The 9,742-nt window shown below is 44.5% G+C and overlaps 1 long non-coding RNA gene across 1 annotated transcript; it reads left to right on the top strand.

The window, feature by feature from the left end:
* Positions 1-8,934: 8,934 nt before the first annotated feature.
* LOC120674039 lies at positions 8,935-9,669 on the top strand. Its single transcript, XR_005674952.1, has 2 exons — positions 8,935-9,146; positions 9,275-9,669. It is a non-coding gene; the product is annotated as an uncharacterized LOC120674039 (long non-coding RNA).
* The last annotated feature ends 73 nt before the right edge of the window (positions 9,670-9,742 follow it).

Here is a 9,742-nt window from a genome sequence, read left to right as displayed (position 1 = left end):
AGGATGCCCATGCTCCCTTGCCCAAGTCTCTGTTGATAGGCCGATTAGCGATTGGGGTTGACTGCTAGAGTTGCCGAAGCTCTGAACTTCAGTTGTCAGTTGTTCCCTGCGCATGCCTGGGGAGCACAGATTCGAAGGTGCAGGAAGACACAATAGACAAATTAGAAATGGCCGCGGGGAAAACTCGTAGGCAGGTCAACCCCATGAAACGAAGAAACAAAGAGGCCGCTTCGCTACGGCCGCCGGCAGATTTCGCGGTGGACGCTACTATCGGCCGAGAGCTGCTTACGCAGAAAATACCTGGCAGAAACAGGGAGGCCTTTCACACTGTAGCGATGAGCGAAGCAGAGGGAGCAGGAACCAAGGATGAACACAACCACAATGCGCAACCTGGGAACGGGAGAATGCATCTTTTTACCACACGAGAACATGATGAACACAACCACAATGCGCAACCTGGGAACGGGTCAACAGGTCAGTGCTTGCTCGCAGTTGACGGTTGCGAAGGCCATTCAGTGGCTTTGTTGGTTCGCGCTAAAATTTTAGCGTGTTATGAATAGTGACATTTTGACAGTTAATTATAGTGTCAAACAGAGGCAGTTTACAAAACCAACTCCAGAACCCTCGCGCTAGTGATCTTGAAGAATCTAATAAGGCCTTTGACCGCGTGATTAGAGGATGGTTACTGTAGCATCACTGTAGCCAATCATCGATTAATTACCATTATTAAATTCGTCGCGAAAAGTTACACCCATCTCTAAAAAAATTTACAAATAGATTTCATTTAATACTTCATGCATGCGAAATTTTATTTTTGAGAAACGTGCGCGCTATTTTTTTAAAATGGCAAACAAGGCCAGTTAGACTACAGACTGATCTGAGAGTTAGTGTCCTCTGACCATACCAGCCTGACCAAGACCAGTTTTCCTCTTGTTCCTCCCCAGTTACCAGTTTATTTTTTTTTGCAAAAAAGAAAAGTTCCGAGTGGCACGACGTCGCAGCCCGCGGGTGTTCCACCGAGAATTCTCAGGAAGCGACAAGCTGGTGGACGGGGTAGTTTTTTAAAAAAAAGTGGATGGAGTTGTTGGAGTTTGGACAGGTAACGTTGTGTTTAGATCAGCTTGTATTTTGCATTTTTGCATTTTTGAAAGAGAATCTTTAATATTTGAAGTATTAAATGTGGACTAATTATAAAACTAATTACAGATCTCGTTTGTAAACTACGAGACGAATCTAATGAGCCTAATTAATCCATCATTAAAGTATATTTACTGTAACAATTTAGTGTCTAATCATGTCCTAATTAGGCTCAATAGATTCGTCTTGCGATTTACAGTCTATTTGTATAATGCGATTTATTTTTCGACTTCATTTAGTACACCATGCAAGAGATTTACAAAAAATTTGTATTTTGCGTTTTGAGATCTAAACAAGGCCTAAGTTTGCCGGCTTGACTGGATTCTAATCTTATCTTATAGTAACAACGGACTGCTAGTACGTATCTAGTGCAAACCACAACCTTCGTGAAAACTCGTGCAAATCACAGCAAAAAAGTCGTCTAAATTCACAAAAAAAAATCACACATGTAGATGATATGATGATACACAACCTTATAAAATATCTTGTCCAAAATTGACTTCGTTTGTGAGATATAAAAATAACAAATTTCTAACAAATCATCTGGATAACTTTCTGACTTGAAATTTTTTATTTTTATATCTTAGAAACGAAGTCAAGTTTGTACAAGATATTCTACAAAATTGTATATCATCATATCATCTACATATGTGATTTTTTTGGTAAATTTGGACGACACTTTTACCGTGGATTTGCACGGGTTTTTATGAAGTTGTGGTTTCCACCAGATATGTTCCTTATATAAAAAGCCATTAGGACAAAGCTGAACAGGAACGAGCCTGCCATCACGCTAGCTGCATCTTGTTGCATCGGAGTCGATACACATGAAGTTGTTCTCTTCTCTCTCTTCTTCCCCGGCGGTGATGATGGCGACGACCACCCTGGTCGCCGTCGCCGTCGTCTCTTCCTCCGTCGTCCACTGCACGGAGGCCCGAGCCCAAGCAGGTACGCACGCGCCCCGTTGATTAATCGATCGAGTAGCTAGCTTGGAACCCTTCCTGCTCCTCTGTTGATCTCGCTCTAGGCCGGCAGTGAGATTAAGTTGCTCACGAGTCACGACGACGACGACGCAACGTGTGCGCAGATACAGATGGTGCCGTACTACCTCACCCGGACGGAGGCCACCAGGGCCCGGCGCCGCCGGCGCCGCAGGGCGGGCCGCCGCAACGGCCGCAGCCGCCGTGCTGCGTCCGGCCAGGCGCGTAAGTGCATCTCCCCAGTTTGCCAAAATTTAGTTGGTAAAATATGGAGTTTAGCAACTTGGCAAAAAATATGATAAATGAAAAAATAGTTCATCTCCTAGAGTTCCCATATTTCACTTCCCAAATCACAAATTTATAAACCTTGTAGTTATTTTTTTACGCGGCTGTTAACCTCCTCTCATCTCACCGTCTTTTCCTCTCCTCCGTCTTCGTCCAGGAACACACAGACGCGCGTACCAACAAGGGCGAGCAACGATGGGGCAGCAAAAAGAATTAGCGGCCGTGCTGAAGGCGCCAGCCGCCGTGGTCTTCTCGTGGGAGCCAGTCGCAGTCACCACCAAGCCGGCTGCCCGCGGAAGGCCGCGGGGACACCATCGTCATCATGCCGCTAGGGAGCCCGGCGAAGGAGGCGGCAGGGGCAACGCCGGCGGCGCGACGGCTCTGGGTGCCGCCGCCGCCGGGGGAGGCCAATAAGAAGGGTCGACGCCGGCCGGGGCAGGCAAAAAAGAAGGGTCGGAGCCGGTTCACGTGGGCGTGCCTCGGCCTCTCCTGCAAGGGCTCCGCCGGCGTCGTCGAGCAAGAGCATGGTCAAGGTGGCCAAACGGCCAGAGCTGGGTATGCCTGATCCACCGTAGAGAAGAATACCGTGAATCGCGGCGATGCCAGGACCGCGATGCCAAGCTACTTGCGCGCGTGCATATATGCGCGTGGGAGAGGCTCAATTTGCCAAGTTGCTAAAAATGCCAAGTTAATTGTCAAATTGTTGGAAGCCTTTTTTTTCATTTGCCAAAAAAAAAAGTATGACAAGCTGAGAAACCAAACTCTTGGAGGTGCTCTAACATCCCAAGCACCAAGATGCGGAGTCGGCGCCGTTGGTCGGAGGGGGCAGCAACGTCAATGATTTGGCGGAGTACGTACGCGTCTACCGAAACTTTTTTGGCTAGGCCTTGTGGATTGTCTTGAGATCGGGAGTGATCTCAAGATGTTTTGCTGACTTGGGGTGTGTTTAGTTCACTTTGCATTTTGTATTTTTCTGTTTTTGAAAAAAAATCTTCAATATTTGAAATATTAAATGTAAACTAATCACAGATCTCGTCTGTAAACTACGAGACGAATCTAATAAGCCTAATTAATTCATCATTAGATCTTGTTTATTGTAGCATTACTGTAGCAATTTAGTGTCTAATCACATCCTAATTAGGATCATTAGATTCGTCTCGCGATTTACAGTTCATTTGTGTAATGCGATTTATTTTTTGACTACATTTAGTACATCATGTAAGCGATTTATAAAAAATTTATATTTTGCATTTTGAAATCTAAACAAGACCTCGATATAATTATTTTGATGTCAGTAAAACCACTTTGTTCAGAAACGTCCTAATTGTCATATATCCGTTGGACAATTGTAATGCTTTGAATTGGTGTGGAGTACAATGAGCACTTGCCCAACAAAAAAGAAAAAAGAAGCAAGGAAAATCTAAACATGGCCCAGCCCACAAATAGCTACCAACAAGCCCATTAAAAAGTGTGTCCAGCCCATGCCCACGAGAAGCCCATTGAGGCCCGTTGAGGCCTCGACACAATAGGCGGTAAACCTATATAACTCCGGAAGTTTTTTGGAAAATTCTAACGCGCTACTGGTCGCGCGGATGGTGGAGTGCGCGACCTGCGCGCAAGCGCGGCCTGGCCCGCTTAGCATGCTTTGTTTTTTATATGTGTTGGATCATGCCACGTGAGTTGCTTTTGCTAATACGTGCCATGGCCCATGGGCCGCAGCCTGAGCAGGTCAAGTTTTGACATAACACGATCACATGCATTGAATATTTAGGCCAAGAGAGAGTCTGCTTAGAAAATGGAAAATTCGAACGCGCTACTGATCGCACGGATGGTGGAGTGCGCGACCTGCGCGCAAGCGCGGCCTGGCCCGCTTAGCATGCTTTGTTTTTTATATGTGTTGGACCATGCCTCGTGAGTTGCTTTTGCTAATGCGTGCCATGGCCCATGGGCCGCAGCCTGACCAGGTCAAGTTTTGACATGACACGATCACATAGATTGAATATTTTGGCCAAGAGAGAGTCTGCTTAGAAAATATGGACAACATGTGAGGCTTTTTAACTAACGAACGATGGATTAAAATGATAAGATTATAGAAATATATTGTATATTCTAGCATATAAGAGTACTTCTTTACTAATCCATCTACTAATATTCTTGCGATAAATACAATAAAATAAGTTCCAAATACACGTGTTTGAACATTACTTTTTTAAAAAAAAAATAATTTGATATGGAAGTTTTTAAATATGATGGTACATAGGATATAAAAGCATAAATTGATATATGGTATCTATAAAACTCAAGGCATAATCTCTATGTAAGTTGTGACTTGACATACACATAAGTTGATACACAGCTTGTATATAAATTGTCCAAATACTATTACATATAAGTTTAAAAAAACTGCTATTTTGTGAGCTGACTCTTTAAAAAGTACTACACCTAACCCAGGTAACTTATACGGTGCCAAAAAAACATAAGTTTGTACTCTGTCTCTGCACAAGTTGATACACATAATTTGACATCTAACATATACATAAATTGTTACATGATCTATATAAGTTGTTACAATATAATGCACAACTTGATTGTACGAATAAAATAGTCTCAAAATATATGTAAATTGGATCTTGTTTCGTAGGCCTCGCTCTAAGAAACACAACACTGTAACTGGAATAAAATTTGAACCCCGTATGTGAGAGATATTATCATTTAAAGAGAATAGAGAAGCAAGTATAAATAAATAAGAAGTGCTGATGTCACCTACATGCTTTCCACCTCTCATCCCGTGAGTGTCCGTAAGGCTGCATCGCTTCACTGATTAGTTTGCTTATTATGCATAGTGCTTATGTAGGATTGCGAGACGGATGGGTCGCGCCGATCTGATATAGCGTGACGGGTCGCGCCTTAACCCAGTCCAAATTTTTTATGTGCCTTCTCATGTTAGAGATTCGTGCACATGACTTTCCCCGTCTGAACCGTTGTCTCTCCGTTATCCACCTCCACACCGTTGTCCACCTCCACACGTTACGCAGATTCGGTGACATTCATGATGACATTTTCGGTGACATTGAGTCATTGACATGTGGAATCTACACATACCAGTGACTCAATATCACCAAGGTTGTCACCGTAGAATATCACTGAACCTCGATACACAGGGGATGCATATTCGGTGCGCAGGCCGCATGCTCGCCGCACCACCATTGCTGATGCTAATCCTCCCAGGTGTCTCCTGCGAGTAACCCCAACGACGGGACCTCCTCGAACTCTCCCGTCCTTCCCTGTTGAGAGGGGCGACCAGGAGGCGGTTCGAGATCCAGCTCCTCCCGTCAGCGAGACCGTCGGTCCCCTGCGCAGCCGATGGCCGCTTTGGCCTCGGACACAAGGGTGGACCACGGTTCTCTGCCTGGCTGTGTAAATTAAGTACTAGTTTGCCTAGTTTTCGTGTTTCTAGGGGGCGGAAGCATCGTCGGCGCGTCGGAATAAGGTTCTCTGGTCCTTTCTCCGTCTCGATGGTCCGGCCTTCGTCATCATCGATGGCCTTGAGAGTTGCATCCCTGCCGGATCCGGGAGGTCTGCTTACCAACTCCTCGACGACGACTCCGGCGACATCGGCGTCAGATCTGGGTGGAGGAAGCTGGTGATTTTGTCCTTCCGGAGCAGCTTTGATGTCGGTGTTGTTGGCGCGGGCGTTGAAGACGTTTCTGTGAGGTTAGTGTACTCCTGCCACGGTAATCGGGTTGGAGTTCTTTACTGCTGGTTGCTTCAGGGTTGCCTGCAATCCTTGAGGCGTCAGATCTCCTTTCTCTCGGCGAGAGATTGCTTGTTTGGGCTTTCAGCGTTCATAGTGTGCATCGATATTTTCGGTGTACCAAATGTTGCCAAGGTTGGTTTCAAAAGCTTTGTAACTTCTTCGGAAGTGTCTTCATCGAGCTGGAGCTCGGCTTCAAGGCGCAAGTTCAACAGCGACGTTGGGCGGCGGCTCCGGCGACCAGCAGTGAAGGCGACCGGGTTTGTGCTACAAGAACCGGGATGTAATTTATGTTTTTTGTGGAGTGTTCTCGTAAGCAATGACAGTAATCTTCTATGCCAATGAAATATAACCCGGCTTTCTCAAAAAAAAAACCATTGCTGATGCTGCTAGTTGCCCATTGCCACCGCGCGTGCCTCCAGCGCACGCCGCCATGCAAAGGATCTATCTTTAAGAAAAGATTGGTTTAGGTGATGATAAATGCTGAATGTATTTTTTTAATAAATAGCTCATAGTAGTAGGGTTGCGTGTATATTCAAGGAGATACGTGCGTTTGTGAGCGTCTACATCTGTACTATGTTTCGCAAAAAAATATTGAGATAGTTTATTAAAAATTGAATATAGTACTTTTTTCTAAAATATTGAAATGTATTTTTGAAAAATGTCAAATATATTATTTTTAAATATTCAATTATTTTTCCAAAAATATAGAATCTATTTTCTTTAAATGTTCAATTTAGTTTTTTTATTTAGATTTAATGGACCTTAAAGTTATCTTACTTAACCAGCTTTCAGAAGTTATATAGGAGCCCCCACAATAGGCCCCCAAAAATATTTAGAGCACAAAGCTATGCATTAGCTAGCTATCTGAAATTGTGACGGGCATAATAATCAACTAAATTGATAGTTGCTATTCAGCTAGTTAAAAAGAGTTTTAGTTGCGCATTAGCTGATATCCTAGCTAAAATTAATTACCTGCCGATTAGCAGGTGGATGCAATGAACCATAATATCCTTGCATCCTTGCATCTAAGAGGAAGCCTAATAACTACGCCGGCTTGACGGCGTATCGACCTCCAGCTCACCCGAGCTGCCGAGCTCGTGGGTGGCGGACCCACCACTTTTTGGTGCTCAGATGCGACGTGTAAGGACGGGAGTGGGAAGGAGGTCTGCACAGTCCATTTCGCCTGCTACAGTGCCAACGTGGCTAGGTGATAGCGCTCGCGGTTGCGAGGCTGCTCGCCAGCTTTCGATCCCCGTGATCGCAACGCTGGTGTCGCAACGGGTGCCGAGGCCTGTGTGTGTGGGCATATGTGTGGAGGTGTGCGTGTGCCTTAATATGGCGTGTTCCGAGACTACTCGGGCAGTCTTGTCTGCGTTGAGTCCAGTCAGCATGGGCGGCCAAAATCTTATATGACTCCCCAGTGCTTCTGGGTGCTTTCGAAAAAAAAATACCGACCGGAACCGATCCGGAAACCGCGGTTACCGGTCAAACCGGTCCGGACCGGTTCCGATTCCGTCCGGTTTCAAACCGTCCCAAATTCAAAATTTAAATTTGAATTTTTTAAAAAAATAAAAAATTTCTAAAAATTTCTAAAAATACTTCAAGTTGCGACAAATCTAATGATGTTAAATTTTTTCAAATATTCGTTCATTTAGTATACTTTACGAAAATTTAAAGCTAAACAAAAAAAGTGTGCATACAAAAGTATACAAATACAATGTAAAACATGTTATACATTGTATTAATGTAAAAGTAGTACAAAAGAGGGTTGGAGAGTTTATTTAGGCTAAAACATATTATACAAACATTCATTTAGTATACTTTGTGGTCATTTGAATTTAAACCAAAAAATAAAAAAAATGAATTTGGCCGGTTACCACTCAAACCGACCAGTTACCACTCAAATCGGACCGGTTTACCGGTCTAACCGGTCGGCTAACCGATGAAAACCGGTTGAACTACCGTTTTTTATTTAAAATTTGAATTTGGCCGATTTTTTCGAGTAACAGGTCAAACCGGTCTGGTTTACCGAAAATGAAGGGCGGCGATTCGTCTGAACGGTCGGTAAAAAAAACCTGCTCACGAGTCGCTCGTGCGCTTCTCTCTCCTATTATCTTTGTGCTCCCCATTGGATCTCACCTGCTAGTATACTTGCTCTAATGGTTATCCGGACGGGACCTCTTCTGTTCATAAATGTCCCATGAATGTTAGTGACAGAGTACCTGCACGGATACGGACATACGGTCCCATTTGCTGCATAACACTACATGGTTCGACGAGACTGGCGGAGACCGTCGATATCAATCTACTGTACGCCTCCATTATTGGTCGTCCATGGTTTCCATGGGCATGAATTGATGGAGGAAACTGGATGGGATTCTAGTCTTATCTCATACGGAGTACTCCTCTATAACCCTTGTTATACAAAATTTAAAATTCCAAAACTATCACGTCGAACGAGAATTTTATATGCACGAAGTATTAAATCTAAACGAAATAAAAAATTAATTGTATAATTTACTTGTAAATTAAGAGATAAATCTAATGAGTCTAATTAGACCATGATTGAACACTAAATTGCTACATTAACTGCTACAGTAACATATTCTAATGATAAATTAATTAGTCTTAATAAATTCGTCTTGTAATTTACAGACGAGTTCTGCAATTAGTTTTTTGATTAGTCTATGTTTAATATTTTAAATATAAAAAGATTCTTTTTTAAAAAATTTACAACATGCATGTAAACGAGGGCTAAAAAGTCCATTCGGATGGAGATGATGAAGGCAGAGAGGCTGGCATAGCATCCTGCTGCTACCTAACAATCCTGCTGCCACCTAACAATCCTGCGGCCATGAAGTTGTCGTCTTGCCTCTCTTCCCGGCATGCCATGTGCGCGCTGATGGCGATCCTCCTGGCCATCGCCGTCTCCTGCTCCGTCGTCGTCCACTGCTCCAAGGTTGAAGAAGACCCCAACGCCCCCATCCATGGTAACCTCGAATTAATTGATCCTCTTCGTTCGTTCTAAACCATTTTGATATATGCTCTCGGCTCTCTCGCTGCGAGCACAGCTAGCAGTCGAAAGATGACGGCGACGAAATTGACACGCGCATTTCAGGTGCTCCCGCAGCGCATCTGGACGGAGGTCGCCAGGGCTTGGCGCCGCCGCCGCCGCGCGGCGGCCCCGTGCGCGCGTACTTCATCGAACCGCCGCCGCCGCCGCAGCAGCGGCGCCGCGTTTAGCACCTGAGCCGGAAGATGGGCCGGATCGTCGGAGCTCGAAGCAACGCCAGCGCTTGGTGTCGTTCGTTGGTGATGAATTGGTGATGACGATCCCTCGTCACGTTGTTTGGTTAGTTCCGCATCTGGTGGTGTCACTACTAAGAGATGGAGCGCAGGTCGACTTTCCAATAAGTTTTACTTGTTGTACAGCATCAACTCGCTGAATTGTTTGGTTAATTGTGCCGCTGTGAATTGGACTAGTACAAGTCTACAATGATCACTCGCTGTCCATTTTCCTGCCTAAATTTGTCCACGAGAATAAGAAGAAAATAGAAATGAGCCCAAAAATATACGGCCCACGCTA

The sequence above is a fragment of the Panicum virgatum genome, chromosome 5N (assembly GCF_016808335.1).
Source record: "Panicum virgatum strain AP13 chromosome 5N, P.virgatum_v5, whole genome shotgun sequence".
Taxonomy (NCBI): Eukaryota; Viridiplantae; Streptophyta; class Magnoliopsida; order Poales; family Poaceae; genus Panicum; species Panicum virgatum.
The sequence above is the reverse complement of the archived record's forward strand: the minus strand, read 5'-3'. Positions and strand labels throughout refer to the sequence as shown.